Source organism: Dermacentor albipictus, chromosome 3, assembly GCF_038994185.2.
Source record: "Dermacentor albipictus isolate Rhodes 1998 colony chromosome 3, USDA_Dalb.pri_finalv2, whole genome shotgun sequence".
In the NCBI taxonomy this organism is placed as follows: Eukaryota; Metazoa; Arthropoda; class Arachnida; order Ixodida; family Ixodidae; genus Dermacentor; species Dermacentor albipictus.
The window spans coordinates 169,272,156-169,289,612 of NC_091823.1; the positions used below are offsets into that span (position 1 = coordinate 169,272,156).

The 17,457-nt window shown below is 45.6% G+C and overlaps 1 non-coding gene across 1 annotated transcript; it reads right to left on the reverse strand.

The window, feature by feature from the left end:
- Positions 1 to 9,638: 9,638 nt before the first annotated feature.
- TRNAG-GCC (transfer RNA glycine (anticodon GCC)) lies at positions 9,639 to 9,709 on the reverse strand. The gene has a single exon. It is a non-coding gene; the product is annotated as a tRNA-Gly (tRNA).
- Positions 9,710 to 17,457: the final 7,748 nt, after the last annotated feature.

Genomic DNA, 17,457 nt, shown 5'->3' on the forward strand with positions numbered 1-17,457 from the left:
GTAGCCGGCGGAAAGAGAGGTGTCTTCAGACGTGTATGACACCCCCCCCCACCCCCACCCCAACCCACTCACTCGCCCCTTGCACCCGGGGCCCACGGCCCCTCGGCCCCCCCTGTTGCTACGCCACTGCCTCGAGGATCAGCAACGGCTCATTGCGAGGGCGCAGGCCGTGGCCCGAGCTCAAGGGATTATGGAATGAGGACGCCTCTCCAAAACTGCATTTACCTAATAAAAATATTTATTCTCTCTCCCTCTTTCCGTCGACCGAATGCTTAAAAGCGCAACGAAGGTTTCTGCGACGCAAAATGCCACATGGTATGAAGATGGATCATCATTGCGCAATGCAAGGCTGCGTCGTTCGAGACACCATACAGGCAGTCGCAAAAAATATGAACGTTCGTGTCGCTTTCCTATAAAAGCCATCCCTTCATCTGCACTGCATATCATAGAACGCACGTTTCAAAAGACAACACTAGGCAAGGATCTCTTCAGGGAAAGGGAAACTAGGTTTAAGAAAGGCTGTCGTAAATGTTCAGAGCACTCGCGCTATCCCGCTGCTGCGCTGTTCTCAGAACCATGTACTAAGTGATTTAAGATCGTTCTACAGCCATCCGGTAAAAAAAAAGAAAAAAGAAAAAAACAAGCTAGGCGCTATCAAATTACGAACTCGAAGGGTGCATGAAAATCTGTTCGTTTTATTAGAAATTCGTTATAACAAAGCAACCTACTAAAAGTCCCACAAGTGCTTTTGAACTGCTACGGAGTCGATGGCCTTCGAAATTCTCAAACTCTATAGAATTGAAGGAATTGTATCGCTGCTACACGGCACACTTTAAAGCCGTCAAAATGTTTCCGCAATCTGACACCAAGTATCTGTAGCTCCTCTATAGTGAGCGACGATTCTGCATCCCCGAAAGTAGGCCGCTCTAACTACTATGCTAAATACCTAAACAGCACGTTTTCATTGTTGTAGGATAGGTAAACGGCACGCCGAAATAATGTACTGTCCTTAGATTACGTCCTGATCGCGTTTGCCCATTTTCTATGAATTGCTGTCGGTTTTATTTGAGCACTCTGGCAACATTGGAGCCGCAAGCTTCAGTGTTTTCATTATGCCCTGGGAATGACGTCCGTTCTTGCTGCAAAAAAAAATTATCCTTACATAGACAACATTTTCTTGCTCTTCTTTTTCATCGAACGCATTGCTAACCATTTACCAGAGTAAACACGCTGTTGACGAGGATGTCTGCGTCCGCTGCTTCAACGCCTTTGATATTGTAACGCTTTCGTTGAGGCGAAAGGAAGAAGAAGAGGACGACGGATCTTTTTGGTGCCGAGCGCAGAACGAAACTGGTGCTGGACTATTTTTTCCTAGACTCACCCAAGTTATCTATCGTAATTATCGTATTATCGTAACGGTTTTGTGGTGGAAGTGCTGGGTACTCAACCAAACAGCATGGTTCTGCAACTACCTAATCTACGCCGTAGCCACCGCCTTTCTGGTCTGCCCCCGTTGCCGCTACTGGTCGAGATGTCTCGCGGGGAAGACGGAACCCGGAATGTCCCAGTTCCGGCAGCTGCAGCCGCTGCCCTGGTCACAGCGGCGCCTTGGGTACCTGCATCAGCCGCGGCTGGTCCCTAGGAGCGTCAGTACCTGATAGAGCCTCGTACATTCGCAGGCAAATCTGGCGAGAACGTGGATGAGTGGCTTACTCAGCTGTCCAACGTTGTGTTTTTCTTAACGGACACAGCACTTGTGTGGTTTGACAACCACGAGAACACCGTCAGGACGTGGGATCGGTTCGTTTCCGAAATAGCAGACTGTTTTGGGGACTCAGTCGCGAAAAGAAAAGGAGTGAACAAACGCCTCTGCAAAGAGCCCAAGTCCCGGTCAAGACGTGTACGACGTATATTGAGGCCATATTGAAGCTCTGCAAGACCGCCAACCCTCGTATGTTAGAGGAAGATAAGGTTGGCCCCGACGTAAAAGGAATTGTCAAGGATATATATCATTTCCTCATCGGCAAGGAGAACCTTGGTGCGGTAGCTGACGTTACGCGGCATTGTCGTACATTCGAGACCCTGAAGATGCGGCGTGTCACCCCTAAATTTGGTCGGTTACCGAATATAACTACATTTGCAAGCGTTCACTACTACACGTCCTTTGATCTCGCGTCTGCAACATGCGATATTGTACGGGTAGAGCTTACCCGACACGCGCACTCGACACCTTATGACGGTACGTCAATCCCGGGCCTCTTTCGTCATGTTTCTATCGCTGCAACTGGCGTCGAGGACAACAACAGTTCTCGCTTGCCACCGAGGCCGCAGCGCAATTACTACCCAGAGTCGAGGTACGAACACCGCTTCAGCTATCCTTGACAGCAGGCCGTTACACACCAGGAGCCGTGTGAAGATGCGCTGGTCCCACAGCGCCGCGACCAAGCTTTTCGGGAGTACAACGCATATCGCCAACCTACTGTCTGTCATTGTTGTGCTACCGGGCACATAGCTCGGTTCTGTTGTCGGCGCAGGGAAACATCACGATGCGATCCGCCATCGACGTTTCCTCGCGCCGGCAGTGGTCACAACAACGATCCCTGGTCCGCCTATTCCAGGAGCACCTCACGACCAGCGAGTCGGCGCAATAGTTCTCCCACTTCTGACCGTAGTTTGACACCGCCGTCCACCCGACTGCACCGCTCGCCTTCACCGCCGGGAAACTCGCCGGCGCGACCGATGGAGGTGAGGTCGCACAATATGATTTACCTCAGATGCCTCCGCCAGTTACGATGCTTAAGAACAATATGCATGTGTTAATTGATCGAGCATGTGCAACGCCTTTAGTGGACACCGGTGCAGCCATTTCTATTACAAGTCGTTCCTTCAAAGATTGCATTGGCCGCAAAGTTATGTTTTCTTGCCACGAATCTACAAGATTTCGTGTTGTCGGCGGGGAAATATTTCATCCTCTCGGAGTTTGCCTCGTTAACGTCTTGTTGGCCGGAAAGGTGTTCCCAACTGAGTTCCTGGTTCTGCAGAGGTGTACACACTAAGTTATTCTCGGTATTAAATTTCTCCAAGAGTGGTGTTTTCGTCGACTGTGACACCGGTGAACTTTCCATCAGCAGTGAAGTTGTTCCTGTCCTCAGTGACGACCTGCCATCCGCGGAAGACACACTGACTGTTTCCGAAGAACTGACAGGGCCAACATGGTCCATACGGTCAGTAGCCGTGCTCGCTTCCGCCTCTGCCGTATCTCCCTTTGACGCCGTCGTTCAACCTCTCACTGGTCAGTGTGCTAAGCAAAACATCTCATTGCCTTGCTTTATTGTGTCGGTTAACAACCGAGCCTCGTTTTTGTGGGCACTTAGCTGTTCCCCAGCGCCGGCTATACTTCCTCGAGGATTGAAGCTCGCCGTCTTTGATGATGCCATCAGAGATTATATCGCTGTCGTTAACGATGAAGAAGGTCAAAAACGCTTGACCGTTTCTGAACGCAGTTGCTCCTACGAGTCGCCGATTCTGAGCATGGTTAGTAAGAAACTACGGCCACACGAGCGACAAAAATTGGTCGAGCTATTGGAGAGACATGCCTCTGTGTTAGACTTCTGCGAAAAGGAGAAGCGACCATCTTTACCTCTATCTCGAGCTCAGCACAGGATCGATGCAAGCTCTGCTCATCTGGTCCGGCAAGAACCTTACCCAGTGTCGTCATCGGAGCGGAAAGTTATTGCCGAATATGTTCAGGCTGTGCTGAAGAAGGGCGTTATTGAATAATCGTGCGGCCTTTGGGCAGCACTTGTAATTTTGGTTCAGAAGAAAGACGGCTCTTGGAGCTTTGCGTTTGTTATAGACGATTAAACACCGTCACCAAACAGATGTATATCCTTTGCCTCGGATAGACGATGTCATGAACTGTCTGCATTCGGCTTCCTACTTTTCTTCACTAGATATACGATTGGGGTATTGGCAAATCCCCTTGCACCCTGCTGACAAGGAGAATACTGCATTCGTGACGCCTGATAGACTGTATGAATTTAATGTTATGCCGTTTAGGCTTTGCAATGCTCTCGCTACTTTCGAGAGATTTACGGACTCGATTCTTCGCGGTCTGAAATGGGAGGTATGTTTGTGCTATCTAGATGACATTGTTATTTTCGTACGTACATTCAAACAGCATAATACTCGTTCAAGTCTCGTTTTGGACTGCGTCAAAAAGGCCGGCTTGGTTTTGAATTCTAAGAAATGCCGGTTTGGCAAACGACAAGCATTAATCCTTGATCACCTGGTTAACAAAGATGGTGTCAGGCCAGACCCCCGGAAAGTAGAAGCAGTCAGTGGCTTTAAGCCACCTCAGACACTGAAAGAACTCCGCAGCTTCCTGGGATTATGCTCCTACTTCCGACGGCCCGTGCCCAGATTCGCGGACATATCTATATTGCTTATGCATTGACAAGTTTCTTGCGAAAAGACCATTCATAGAAGTGGGTACCTGAATGAGACGCGGCATTCTCTCAACTCCAAGCCTCTGCTGACATCAGAACCCATTCTTCGTGACTTCGATCCCTCTGCTCCTACTAAAGTGCACAGTGACGCCAGCGGAATCGGCATCGGAGGAGTGTTTGTGCAGCGCCATAATAATGAAGAGTACGTGGTTGCTTATGCGAGCCGTTCTCTCAGCAAGGCTGAACGAAAGTACACTGTGACAGAGCAAGAATGCTTAGCGGATGTGTTTGCTTTTCAGAAGTTTCGTTGTTACCTGTAGGGGCGCCCATTCACCATTGTAAGCGACCATCATTCCTTATGTTGGCTTGTTACCCTCCGTGACTCCTCCGGTCGTCTAGCACGCTGGGCTTTACAGCTCCAAGAATTTGACTTCATTGTTTCGTACAAAAGTGGCACACGTCATGCCGACGCTGATTGCCTTTCTCGCCTTCCTCTTTCCACAACGGAGGATCACGTGGGCAATCTCGACACCAGCTTTGCTGCTGTTTCTCACATGTTTCCTGACGCCACCGTTTTCCAGCAGGAACAGCGCAATGACTTATGTTTGGACCCCCTCTTCATCGATGTCTACAGTCCTAAGGCCAGTAGTCGCTTTTGTCTTCCTGAAGCACTGAAACAACAGACAAATTACTCAGAAAGTGGCGCACGGTATTTACTGGTTGTTCCCGAAAACCTGCAAAGTGACGTTCTCCGTGTCATTCATGATGATCCGATGTCAGTTCATCTTGGATTCATTCGCACCTCACATCAAATACAGAAACGGTTTTACTGGCCTAAGATGCGACATCCTACTAAACAATACGTGTCGAGCTGCGACAATTGCCAGCGTCACAAGCGACCTACAAGCACTCCGCAAGGCCTTCTTTATCCTGTAGCGCCGCCTACTACAGCTCTAGAGCAAGTCGGTATCGACCTACTAGGACCGTTCCCACGATCTTCGAACAACAATTGCTGGGTCATCGCCTTTCTCGATCACCTTACTAGATACGTGGAAAATACCTTGATATCTTCATCCACAGCCGCTTGCGTCACTGCCTTCTTGTTACGCTACGTAATTCTTCGCCGTCCGCCTCTTTTTCCGCAATACCTTTTTCCACAAGCGGGTTAGACGAAAGTGAACGTGCAGAAGCCCGAATGGTGAGACTAGAAATGGAATCGACTTCATACTCTGCGTGAACCCTGGCATCATACAAGATGTAGACGTGCTCGGCAAGCTGCGCTGCAGTGACCATAGGATGGTAAGAACTCGAATTAGCCTAGACTTGAGGAGGGAACGGAAGAAACTGGTACATAAGAAGTCAATCAATGAGTTAGCGGTAAGAGGGAAACTAGAGGAATTCCGGATCAAGCTACAGAACAGGTATTCGGCTTTAACTCAGGAAGAGGACCTTAGTGTTGAAGCAATGAACCACAATCTTATGGGCATCATTAAGGAGTGCGCAATAAAAGTCGGTGGTAACGCTGTTAGACAGGAGACCAAGAAGCTATCGCAGGAGACGAAAGATCTGATCAAGAAACTCCAATGTATGAAAGCCTCTAACCCTACAGTTAGAATAGAACTGGCAGAACTTTCTAAGTTAATCAACAAGCGTAAGACAGTTGACATAAGGAAGTTATAATATGGATAGAATTGAACATGCTCTCAGGAACGGAGGAAGCGTAAAAGCAGTCAAGAAGAAACGAGGAATAGGCAAGAATCAGATGTATGCGTTAAGAGACAAAGCCGGCAATATCGTTACTAATACGGATGAGATAGTTCAAGTGGCTGAGGAGTTCTATAGACATTTATACAGTACCAGTAACACCCACGACGATAATGTGAAAGAGAATAGTCTAGAGGAACTTGAAATCCCTAAAGTAACGCCGGAAGAAGTAAAGAACACCTTGGGAGCTATGCAAATGGGGAAGGCAGCTGGGGAGGATCAGGTAACAGCAGATTTGTGGAAGGATGCTGGGAACATTGTCCTAGAGAGACTGGCCACCCTATATACACAATGCCTCATGACCTCGAACCTACCGGAATCTTGGAAGAACACTAACATAATCCTAATCCATAAGAAATGGGACGCCAAAGACTTGAAAAATTATAGACCGATCAGCTTACTGTCCGTTGCCTACAAAGTATTTACTAAGGTAATCGCAAATAGAATCAGGAATACCTTAGACTTCTGTCAACCAAAGGACCAGGCAGGATTCCGTAAAGGCTACTCAACAATAGACCATATTCACACTATCCATCAGGTGATCGAGAAATGTGCGGAATATAACCAACCCTTATATATAGCTTTCATTGATTACGAGAAAGCGTTTGATTCAGTCGAAACCTCAGCAGTCATGGAGGCATTACGGAATCAGGGTGTAGATGAGCCATATGTAAAAATACTGGAAGATATTTATAGCGGCTCGACAGCCACCGTAGTCCTCCACAAAGAAAGCAACAAAATCCCAATAAAGAAAGGCGTCAGACAGGGAGATACGATCTCTCCAATGCTATTCACAGCGTGTTTACAGAAGGTATTCAGAGACCTGGAGTGGGAAGAATTGGGGATAAAAGTTGATGGAGAATACCTTAGCAACTTGCGATTCGCTGATGATATTGCCTTGCTTAGTAACTCAGGGGACCAATTGCAATGCATGTTCATTGACCTAGAAAGTCAAAGCAGAAGGGTGGGTCTAAAAATTAATCTGCCCAAAACTAAATATTGTTTAACAGTCTCGGAAGAGAATAGCACTTTACGATAGGTAGCGAGGCACTGGAAGTGGTAAGGGAATACATCTAAGGGCAGGTAGTGACCGCGGATCCGGATCATGAGACTGAAATAATCAGAAGAATAAGAATGGGCTGGGGTGCGTTTGGCAGGCATTCTCAGATCATGAACAGCAGGTTACCATTATCACTCAAGAGAAAAGTGTATAACAGCTGCGTCGTACCAGTACTCACGTACGGGGCAGAAATCTGGAGGCTTACGAAAAGGGTTCTACTTGAATAGAGGACGACGCAACGAGCTATGATAAAGAAGAATGATGGGTGTAACGTTAAGGGATAACAAAAGGACAGATTGGGTGAGGGAACAAACGCGATGTAGTGACGTCTTAGTTGCAATCAACAAAAAGAAATGGGCATGGGCAGGACATGTAACGAGGAGGGAAAATAACCGATGGTCATTAAGGGTTACGGACTGGGTTCCAAGGAAAGGGAAGCTTAGCAGGGGGCGGCAGAAAGCTAGGTGGGTGGATGAGATTAAGTTTGCAGGGACAACACGGCCACAATTAGTACATGACTGGGGTAGTTGCAGATGTATGGGAGAGGCCTTTGCTTTGCAGTGGGCGTAACCAGGATGATGATGATGATGATGATGATGATGATGATTGGGACATTTGCTTTTGTACGCCTCCGTTATTTGTCGTTTCCCTACTTCTACCAATATTCCAGTTCCATCTTACTAATCTCTATTGCGGATATGTTAATTTTCCCCTTGCTCTCGCTGAACCGGCTTCACGGAGGCCAGAGGTGCCTAAATCGACCGCTGGGCAGATATCTTCTTCGAACAAAGCAGCGCCCTTATAGAGCCCATATAGAGCCTATATGGCCAAAATTTTCACCGCGTTCCGCACACTCGTCCCTCAGGTCGCTGATGAGTTGCCCGTCACACTACCCCCTTTAGGCACCATAATGAAACTGAGACAGCAGAGAAGGCTCCTCCCAGTCGGGAGATGTGGTCCTTCGCTGAATCGTGTAGGGGGCGTCAGCGGTGGTCACGGAACTTGTGCTTAACGGAACAAACAATTGGTGTGACGGCAGTCTACTGTTTAAAGATTAGTACAGAGGACCATCTGAGAAGAAACAGACCATACCGAACCACACTACAAGGTAGTGTTTCTCTCCACCAATGGAGCACGCTATTTCACCAGGTTTGCTCACCACGTGACCTTGACATGCAGCTTCTAGCAGACAGCTTAGCCTCAGCACTTTACAATAACCGGAAAGAAAGAAAAAGTGAGAATGACTTTTTTTTTCTTTATTGCCTGATTTTTGGTACATAACTATTTACAAGAGGAAACAATCACCGTAACAAAAACCAAAGTAGAGCACACATTTGCTGTTGGGCACGTATACAACCAGTATCGTACTGGCTGAGTCTGATCAAAATTCACGCAAATTAACCAACGGCTCTACTCTTGGGAGCCACTCGGGTGGTTGCTCTGTCGCCTTATGGAGAGCGACAAACCAGTGCATCTGTTCCCTGAAATACATTCGTGCAGGCCGCGCATCATTATCAACATGGTATCCCGCCATTCTCGCGCGCCAAATACAGTGGAGGCCCAAGAGCATAATTAGATCAAAAGGCACCCCGTCCTCATTACCTATGCTTAAGTAACGAATGCCATACGCGTCTAGTGGAAAGTCTTTCTTTAGTGTCCTCTGCAATACATCCCAGAAGAACACGCCTCCCCAACAGTTTAAAAAGACATGATCTATTGTCTCTGGCTGCTTACAAATTAAACAGTGTGTTCCCCACGGTAAATACACTCCCTTTGCCTCCAAAAACTTCTTAACTGGTAATGTTCCCGTGTGTAATTTAAAGAAGAAGGTCTTTGTTCCTGGCGGGACCTGCATTTTTTTTACTCTTTTTAAAACATCGCTGCTTGGGCCTCCACCGTACAAGGACCTGTACAGTGGCACTGGGAAAAGGACGTCACACAAAGCACAATACAGTTTCTTTTTGTTCACAACGGAAAGGTAATCATTCGAGAAGCGCACTGAAAGAAATCGGACACTCGATACGACCTCTTTGTAAAACCCTCGAATCCCTCCCGAAAACTCTGCGGTTGAAACCACATACTCTGGTATTTGTCACCTCTTTGTGCGGCAGCTGGTAAACCGGTTCTTGTTCTTTAGGGACTCAACCGACCCGTTCTTGCGCACGGTATGTCAAATAAGGCTGAGTAGACAAATACCAGAGTATGTGGTTTCAACCGCAGAGTTTTCGGGAGGGATTCGAGGGTTTTACAAAGAGGTCGTATCGAGTGTCCGATTTCTTTCAGTGCGCTTCTCGAATGAAAAAGTGAGAATGACTGACCTGATGCGCTAACTCTAAAATAAAATGCCGACAGAAAGAAAAAAATGTTGCGTCGGCCGGGAATCGAACCCGGGCCACCCGCGTGGCAGGCGAGTATTCTACCACTGAACCACCGACGCCTACGCTCGAGACAAAATTAGCACAGCTTATAGTAGAACAAAGAAAATTGCGCAACGCTTAGCTGTTTCTGGGTCAGTCCGCTCGCGAGCGCTTGCTGGGTCAAGCACGCCTTTTCAACTGGCCAGGTGCTTTGGTAAAAGAACAAGGAGCTCTGCGACGCAAAATGCCGCTTGATATGAATGGACGGTTGCAGTACAATAGCGTCCTCACAGAGCAAGGCAGGATTGCAACTTTAGAAACGGCGCATGTGTGGCCGTGAAGATGTTCACGCTGCTGCTCCCTTTCTTCTGAAAGCGGGTCCTTCGGGTACATCGCATGTCATAAAACTCTTCCCGACGCAATTTGAACAAATAAATCTACACAGAAATCGATACTATAAAATGTACACCATCTTTTAGAAAGACTGTCAAAGCACTTGCACAATCCAGTTGCTGAACTGCTCTCACAGCTCTCCTTTAAAATTGGAGCCTTATTTTATGTTCGCTCGTTGCCAGCCACCTAGCGTGAGAATAAACCAAATCGTACACTGTCGAAACATTGTTCTCATCGCCTGTGGTCATGCTGGTCCTGCTTCGGCGCCGTTACACTAGTGGGATACATTACCAACTAAACAAAGTTATCACGCTTCTAAAATGCGGCGGCGCGCGGTTGAGCGCACCGCATCTTGAAAGCGATCTGTGGACGGCTTATACCTTTGCGCTTGCTGTTTTATCGCTGCTGTTTGCTTTGCAGCGATGCACAGCACGAAGGTCACTTCACTCGCTGCTGCTGCCTTGCTTGCACCCGCCAGCGTTCTGACAGCGAGTGTCCGCGGTTATCGAGTTGATGTGTTCATGCTTGCCTGTGCGCGCTGACACCATGCTTGTAAACTAAGCAGGCGAATGTTTCCTGGTTTATACGGCTGATAATACTACTATCCTCACTGGCTATAAATGTGTACTGATTTGCTGTCGCAATCGATGCTTCTCCTTTCAGGTGAAACTGCGGCGTTTTCTCTCTTTCTTTTTTTCACCGCATGGCGCGCCCCTCAGACAGAGGAGACGAATGAGAGCGGCCGCGTCAGTCACGCATCCGTGCGGCAGCCGGCGTCATCCGTAGCCGTCAGGCGGCTCGTTTTGCACTCGCGTTCGTCGGGCTGCGAGCTTACGCGTATTCGCGATGCCACGTGACTGTCGACCGCCAATCGGTGTGGCCACACAAATCTTCCTTGGGCCGCGCAGCCGCACCTCCGCCTGATCACCGGCGGCGCACAGCGCCTTTGCATGACGGCGATGATGACGCAACTCCTTCGAAACAGGGTGGCGACACGCAGTCACGTAGCCTGATTGATTTTACTATATCTATCGCTGCATAGCCCTTTGCCTATCTGATCCCTATCTTCAATTAGCATTTCAAACCTCTATCGCTATATTGTCCCGTCACCTAAGATTGCACTGACTGCGGTTATATCAATAGCTTGCCTGCTTTTTTCCACGAACACCGTAAACGTACGTCTCTTACTTATCTCGACTGCTGACCAGTTAATTCTTCCATCTTCTTTGAATCGCAACGCTCCTGAAAGGTGAACTTTTCCTGCATGTCTCGCTGGGTGACTATCTTGGCATTATATTACGATGTGCCGAGTAGTTTTCGGGCCTTTCTTTTTCTATCAGTACACACACATGCCCCATCCTGTGGCACATATTTGCTCCGGTAAGCCTCAGGTAGCCAGCCCGTGCCTCAAATGGCAAGGCACTCCGCTTTGCGTTATCATACAGATCTTTTTTTTTTGTTCTTCTATTGCTTGCATCCAAATTACCGTCTATGTTTGTCTCACTTTCCTTTTCATGATTCCTTGTCCACTTGCACTTTCAAATACCATGTACTAGATTGCCAGCTTCACCTCTTCCCGCATTCTGTGTCCACGTTTATGAGGTACAGATATTTGTGAACTCTTGCCGGCCGTTTATTTTCAGTCAAGTTCCTTCGTTTCTCTTCAAAACTAACTTTACTCAGCGCTTCTCTGACTTCAAAACCAGCCCAACCCATGTCACCTATCACTGCCTCGTTTGTAGATTTACCGTGGGCCGTCAAATCCAGTCACTCCACTGCCCTGTGGCTAATCTCCAACTCCGACAAGATTTCTGATTTAAAGCACAGAATTGCATTTGTGAATGTTAGTAGTGCTGCCATCATTACACTTTTCCAAATTCCTCGCATCACGTCGTATGTGTTGTAGCCCCACCTTGCACTTATCTTACATTAGTGCTGCCTTCCGCTTCCGTTTCATTTTTTAAAATAATCTTCGTGGACTCTTGAGTAGGTCTTTCACTGTCACCAAGGTATTTATATTTCTTCGATCGGTGCTACAGAAACACACGAACAGGGGATGGCACTAAGATTTATCTTGCTTGGCTACGGGTTTATGATTTGTTGAACTGATACCACGTCATTGCTCTACTCTTCATTAAAAATCAGAAGTCCCGATTCTAATGTGCTGAACCACTAAACTTAGGGCCTAGATTTCTTGCTTCATTGCCGTACATGTTCGTAAGTCTTTGTAATTCTGTCTTGCAATGTCGAATAGTAGCACTATGTCATCCACATAAATCATCCCAGTGACCTTCTGTTACACCCTTTGCTCGTTAGCGATGTAAGAAAAATTAAAAACTTACTGTTTTCCAGCCGCCTTTCTACACCCTTAACATAAAGCATGGACACTGATGGCGACAGAGGGAATCCTTCTTTCAATCCTCGGTGAATTGATATAAGTTCACTGCATTTCCCACCTTCCCATACAATTTGCACTTAGTTGTTCCTATAGATATACCTCAGAAGCTTCACAATATCGTGAACTATGTCCTCGTGCTTGAATATATCCCATAGAAAATCACTGTACACGTTGTCGTAAACTTCCTTATTATCCAGAAGTGCTATCCACAAAGTTCTATTCTGAGCTTTTTTGAAATATCCATGCACTAAGTTAGTACAAAAAACATTATCATCTAAGCATCGGCCTGACCAAAACGCAAATGGTAGCTCACCCAATACATTATTTTTTTCTGCCAACTTCGGCAGCTCTAATTTTATGGTTTTTATTTCCATTATATACATCACTGATGTTGCTGTGACCGACCTGTACGTGCTCGTTTTTTCCTTATCACCTTTCCCGTCATACATAATGTTTCTGCTTTCACACCACCCAATTGATGTTTGCTTCAGTTTAATAACTTGCTCTATGGCACTAGTCAGCTGTACATCGCTGTTTGGGCCCAACTGTTTGATTAGCTCTGCTCGTATTACATTTGGTCCTGCTGATGATGGTTACCAGGTCCTTACATTCACAGAGTACTGGAAATGTCTTCGTATCCTTCTCTATTGCTTTTGCGATATTTACTATCTCCTTTTTAGTCATTTTAAATGATTGAGCTGCTGACGCTTCTAGTCTTACTTCGGTATCTCTCCCAATGTTTAGGGTTATACGTTTACGATCGTTACCCAGGCTATCTATTCTTTGTTCATCTATCATCTTTTGGTTTAGTCCTTCGTAAACCATTTCTGAGACTAAGGCGTAGTCGACTGTCTCTTACATGATTGTCTATTACAGCATTACCACGTTACCTGCCCATGACGCTTGTTCTTCTTGTTAACAGCTACAAGGTTCAACTACGCGTACAAATCTGGCACTACAGAACCTTTTAAATGAATGTATTCGTACAGATCCTCCATGTGCGCATTCATATATCATACTGGTATCCCTTGGGCCGATTTCGTGAACACGTTAATATTCCTTCGATACAGTCAATCTCTTCATTATTTTGACCTCTGCTACCACTACCTGCTCACAGATAAGCTATACTCTCAGCCATGACTTTTTTCTTTCCCGTGTGCAGCTAATCCATAAATGCTCATTACGTGTCTCCTTATATGCCTTACATGTCACGAGGAAAGCATATGTCGCCTTAAAGAAGACAAGTCCACTTGTCGAAGCGCTGGCTCCCGCTTTTACTTTGTTCTCATTCTGCTATTCGATTTTTCCCTTTGTCACTTGATACTTCGCCTAATCAGCATGCCTACGGTTCCACCTTTCCTTGACCCAGTCATTCTGTTTCACACTGCCTATAACAAATTGCCAATAACAGGCGGCTGCTTTAAACCTCGTAGATGTGTTTCGGTCAAGGCGTACACAACAAAGAGTTCAACGGACCGAGTTAGCTAGAATCGCCATGCGGCGCATCCGGCGGTCAAACTTCGAAGCGTACAAGAAACGCTCTGACCTCGCCAGTCGCGCGGACAGGGAGTGTCACCAACCACGTGGTAGTCATACCTCTTTGTGATTGGTCTCTTTACTCGTGCAGCGTTCACCAGCCTCAACTTCTGAGCTCCCATACTTTGGTTCAGTAATTAAATATGGCTATTTTGGTTTAGAAAACAAAATAAAACTGCTGACCTAAAAAATTATTAAAGCCTACTAACGGTTCGATGCACTGAATACAATGCACACGGCCTGGAAGATTCACGTCCGCTGCACTGTAGATATTCAAAGAAAACAAAACAATAGTCCATAAGCCTGAGGCACACATATTTACATAGGCAATGTAATTGGTGCAACAACATGTACAAATGATGCGCTGCAGACATGCAAACGTTTACAATTATGCATGCAGCATGATGTGTGCTTACTGCTCAATAGAAGGTTTATTGCATCCCGTAACATACATACAATTTGACGTTTACCTTCTCGACTTCAAACAACGAAAAAGCTATTCTGGAATCTTGTCAGATGTAACAGAAAAGACAAAGTATGTATTCCATCTCTTCATCATGACGGAGTGGAAATAGAAAATAGCTAGCTTAGAAAAAAGCCAACTTCTTCAAGAAATCTTTTGCTTCCATTTTCTCACCAGCTGCATCGAGCGCAATTCTGCATCCGTCTGCTAATGTGTTCATTGAAATCATGGATATAGTTATATTGATGAAAGTGGAATACGGTCTCTTCTTGAACGTCTAGATTCCAGCAAAGCAGGGGGGCCGTATGAATTGACAGGCGCTTTTCTCAAATTGTGTGCGTCTTTCTTCCCGCCCTTTGTTAAGGTACTCGAAGTCATTGAGCACCGGGGTCCTACCACACCAACGGAAGATGGCGTGCGTTGTGCCAGTGTACAAATCGGGGCCTCGGGAACTAGTCAAGACTTACAGACCGATGTCTGTAGCAAGTATCGTTTGCAATTATTAGAGCACGTCTTGTGCAGTAGCATAATGGCACACATTACCGATCACAACCTCCTGAATGCGAAACAGCATGTTTTCAGGCAAGGGCTTTCCTGTATAACTCAATCAACCGAATTCGTTCATGAAGTTTATGGTGCACTGAATGCTCCTTCTTGTGTTGATTCGGTATTTGTAGATTTTAGAAAAGCTTTCGACCTGGTGGATCGCACATTGCTGGTATGTAGACTACGTTGGTTTGATATCAATGAACAAGTAATTGCATGGATTCAGGAATACCTTTCTTTGCGATTTCAGTATGCAGTGGTGAATGGCGTAGAATCTAGTGCGGCCCGCGTAACGTCTGGCGTCCCCCAGGGCTCGGTATTGGGCCCGTTACTTTTTTTAATATTTATAGATGACCTTCCCAACACCTATTGCTTCTTCCGTAAGATTGTTTGCTGATGATCTGATAATGTAGAGGGAAATTACAAGCATTGCCGATACTGTTATTTTGCAAGTTGATTTATTTAAAATACAAAACTGGCGCAGACAATCACATATGCAAATCAACACACATGAAACTGTCTACACGCGCTTTACTAAAAATTGTATGCCAGAAGCAGTATATTATCTATCCGGTTCTCCATTTAGGATTGTTTGCTAGCATAAGTACTTGGGTGTATTTCTCACACCGTCCATATGTTGGCACGGGCCGTTGATTTCATTACAGCAAAGACATGCAAAGTATTAGGATTTCTACGGCGCAATACAAAACTATTTCCACAGCAGGCTCGTGATCTTCTGTACAAAAACTATATTAGACCCATTTTAGAATATGGATGCACCGTATGGGACCCTCCTACGTGTACCGACCGAGATAAACTTGAGACAGTTCAGAATATAGCAGCACGGTACGTAATCGGCAACTATGAGAGAAACCTTAGCATTACTACTGCAAAGGAAACGTTAAAATGGGATACTTTAGAAAACAGAAGGAAGATATTACGCTTGAAACTTTTTCATAATATCTTTTATGGCGAAATTGGAATTGGCCGCAATAAGCATATTCTTCAGCCGTATTATATATCCAGATGAACAGATCACAAGCTCATGGTTAGGGAATAGAGTTGTAGAACTGAGCTTTTCAAAAGCACTTTTTTCCCAAAACCGTTTTAGAACAGAATCGACTGTCTGCTGCCGTAGTTGGCATACTTAATAATGAACATTTTGCTACTGCTCCTTGAAATTTCGTTCTTTAAAATACAGTATACAGTTAATCTAAAGTTCGCTATCATTACATAGTGCTTTGTTACTAAATTGTATGAAGCCGTTTCTTACCTAAAATTGTTTGTTGTTGTTCGTGCTGTACATTGATATCCTGATGAACCACTTTTGTTCCCTCACGTTCTTTTCTATTGTATTGTATAGTATACTGCTGTTTATTGTATGCCATAAGTTGTTTACATTACTGTATGTAACCACCACACTGTAATGCTTAAATGGCGCGGCGGGTACTTTTTTTATTTATTCAATACTGCCGGCCACCTTTTGGTAGCCAGGGCAGGAGTGGGTACATGACGCTTTACATACTAATGGTCCATCAAGAAAACAACAACAGTAACAGCTACAACAGAGAACCACATAGGCACACAGTAAGGTTACTGCGAAGCAAATCAGGAACAAACAAAACAAGACGCAAACGTGTTACATTCAAATCCGAAAAAGAAAGCACAAAAAAACGAGCGCACAAAGCTTATTGGCTAGAACTGACAGCTGAAAAAAAAATGCATCGGGTGATGATAAGGTGGCCACATCGTAGGGTAACTTGTTCCAGTCTGATATCGTACTTGTAAAGAAGGACAGCTTGTATGTGTTGGTTCTGCACTGAGGCATTATAATTGTTTTGTCGTGTTTGTGCCGACTCTATCGGGTTCTGTTGCACTGCATGTAAGTGCGGAATTCTATTTTGGTATGATTATTAATTATTGCAAATAACATATTCAGACGGTGCATTTTTCGACGAGATTCCAAGGTGGGAAGACCGGAGCGGCTAAGAAGATCAGATATCGATACCTGTCTTCCGTAGGCGTGGTGTATAAATCGCAGTGCCTTTCTCTGAACCCGCTCAGTACTTTTTACATTCATTTTAGTGTGCGGGTAACAGATCACGTCAGCAAATTCCAGTAGGGGACGCACGAACGAAGTATAAGCTAAATGCTTTGTTTTAGTGGTAGCATGTTTTAACCGGTGTCTTAATAGCCATAGTCTTTTGGATGCCACTGAAACTATGTTTTTAATGTGGGAGCTCCAACTGAGGTTCGAGCTGATCGTTAGGCCAAGATACTTAAATTGTTCTACTGGTTCTAGAGAAGCGCTATTAATTTTGTAAGAATACTTCAGTTTATCTTTCTTTCGGGTTAAAGTCATTTGTCTGCATTTCGTGACATTTAATGTCATCGACCAGTTTTGGCACCAATTACTAACAGCCCACAAGTAGTTATCTAGAATAAGCTGTCACCTTCGGTAAGAATTGTGTGATAAATTACGCAGTCATCTG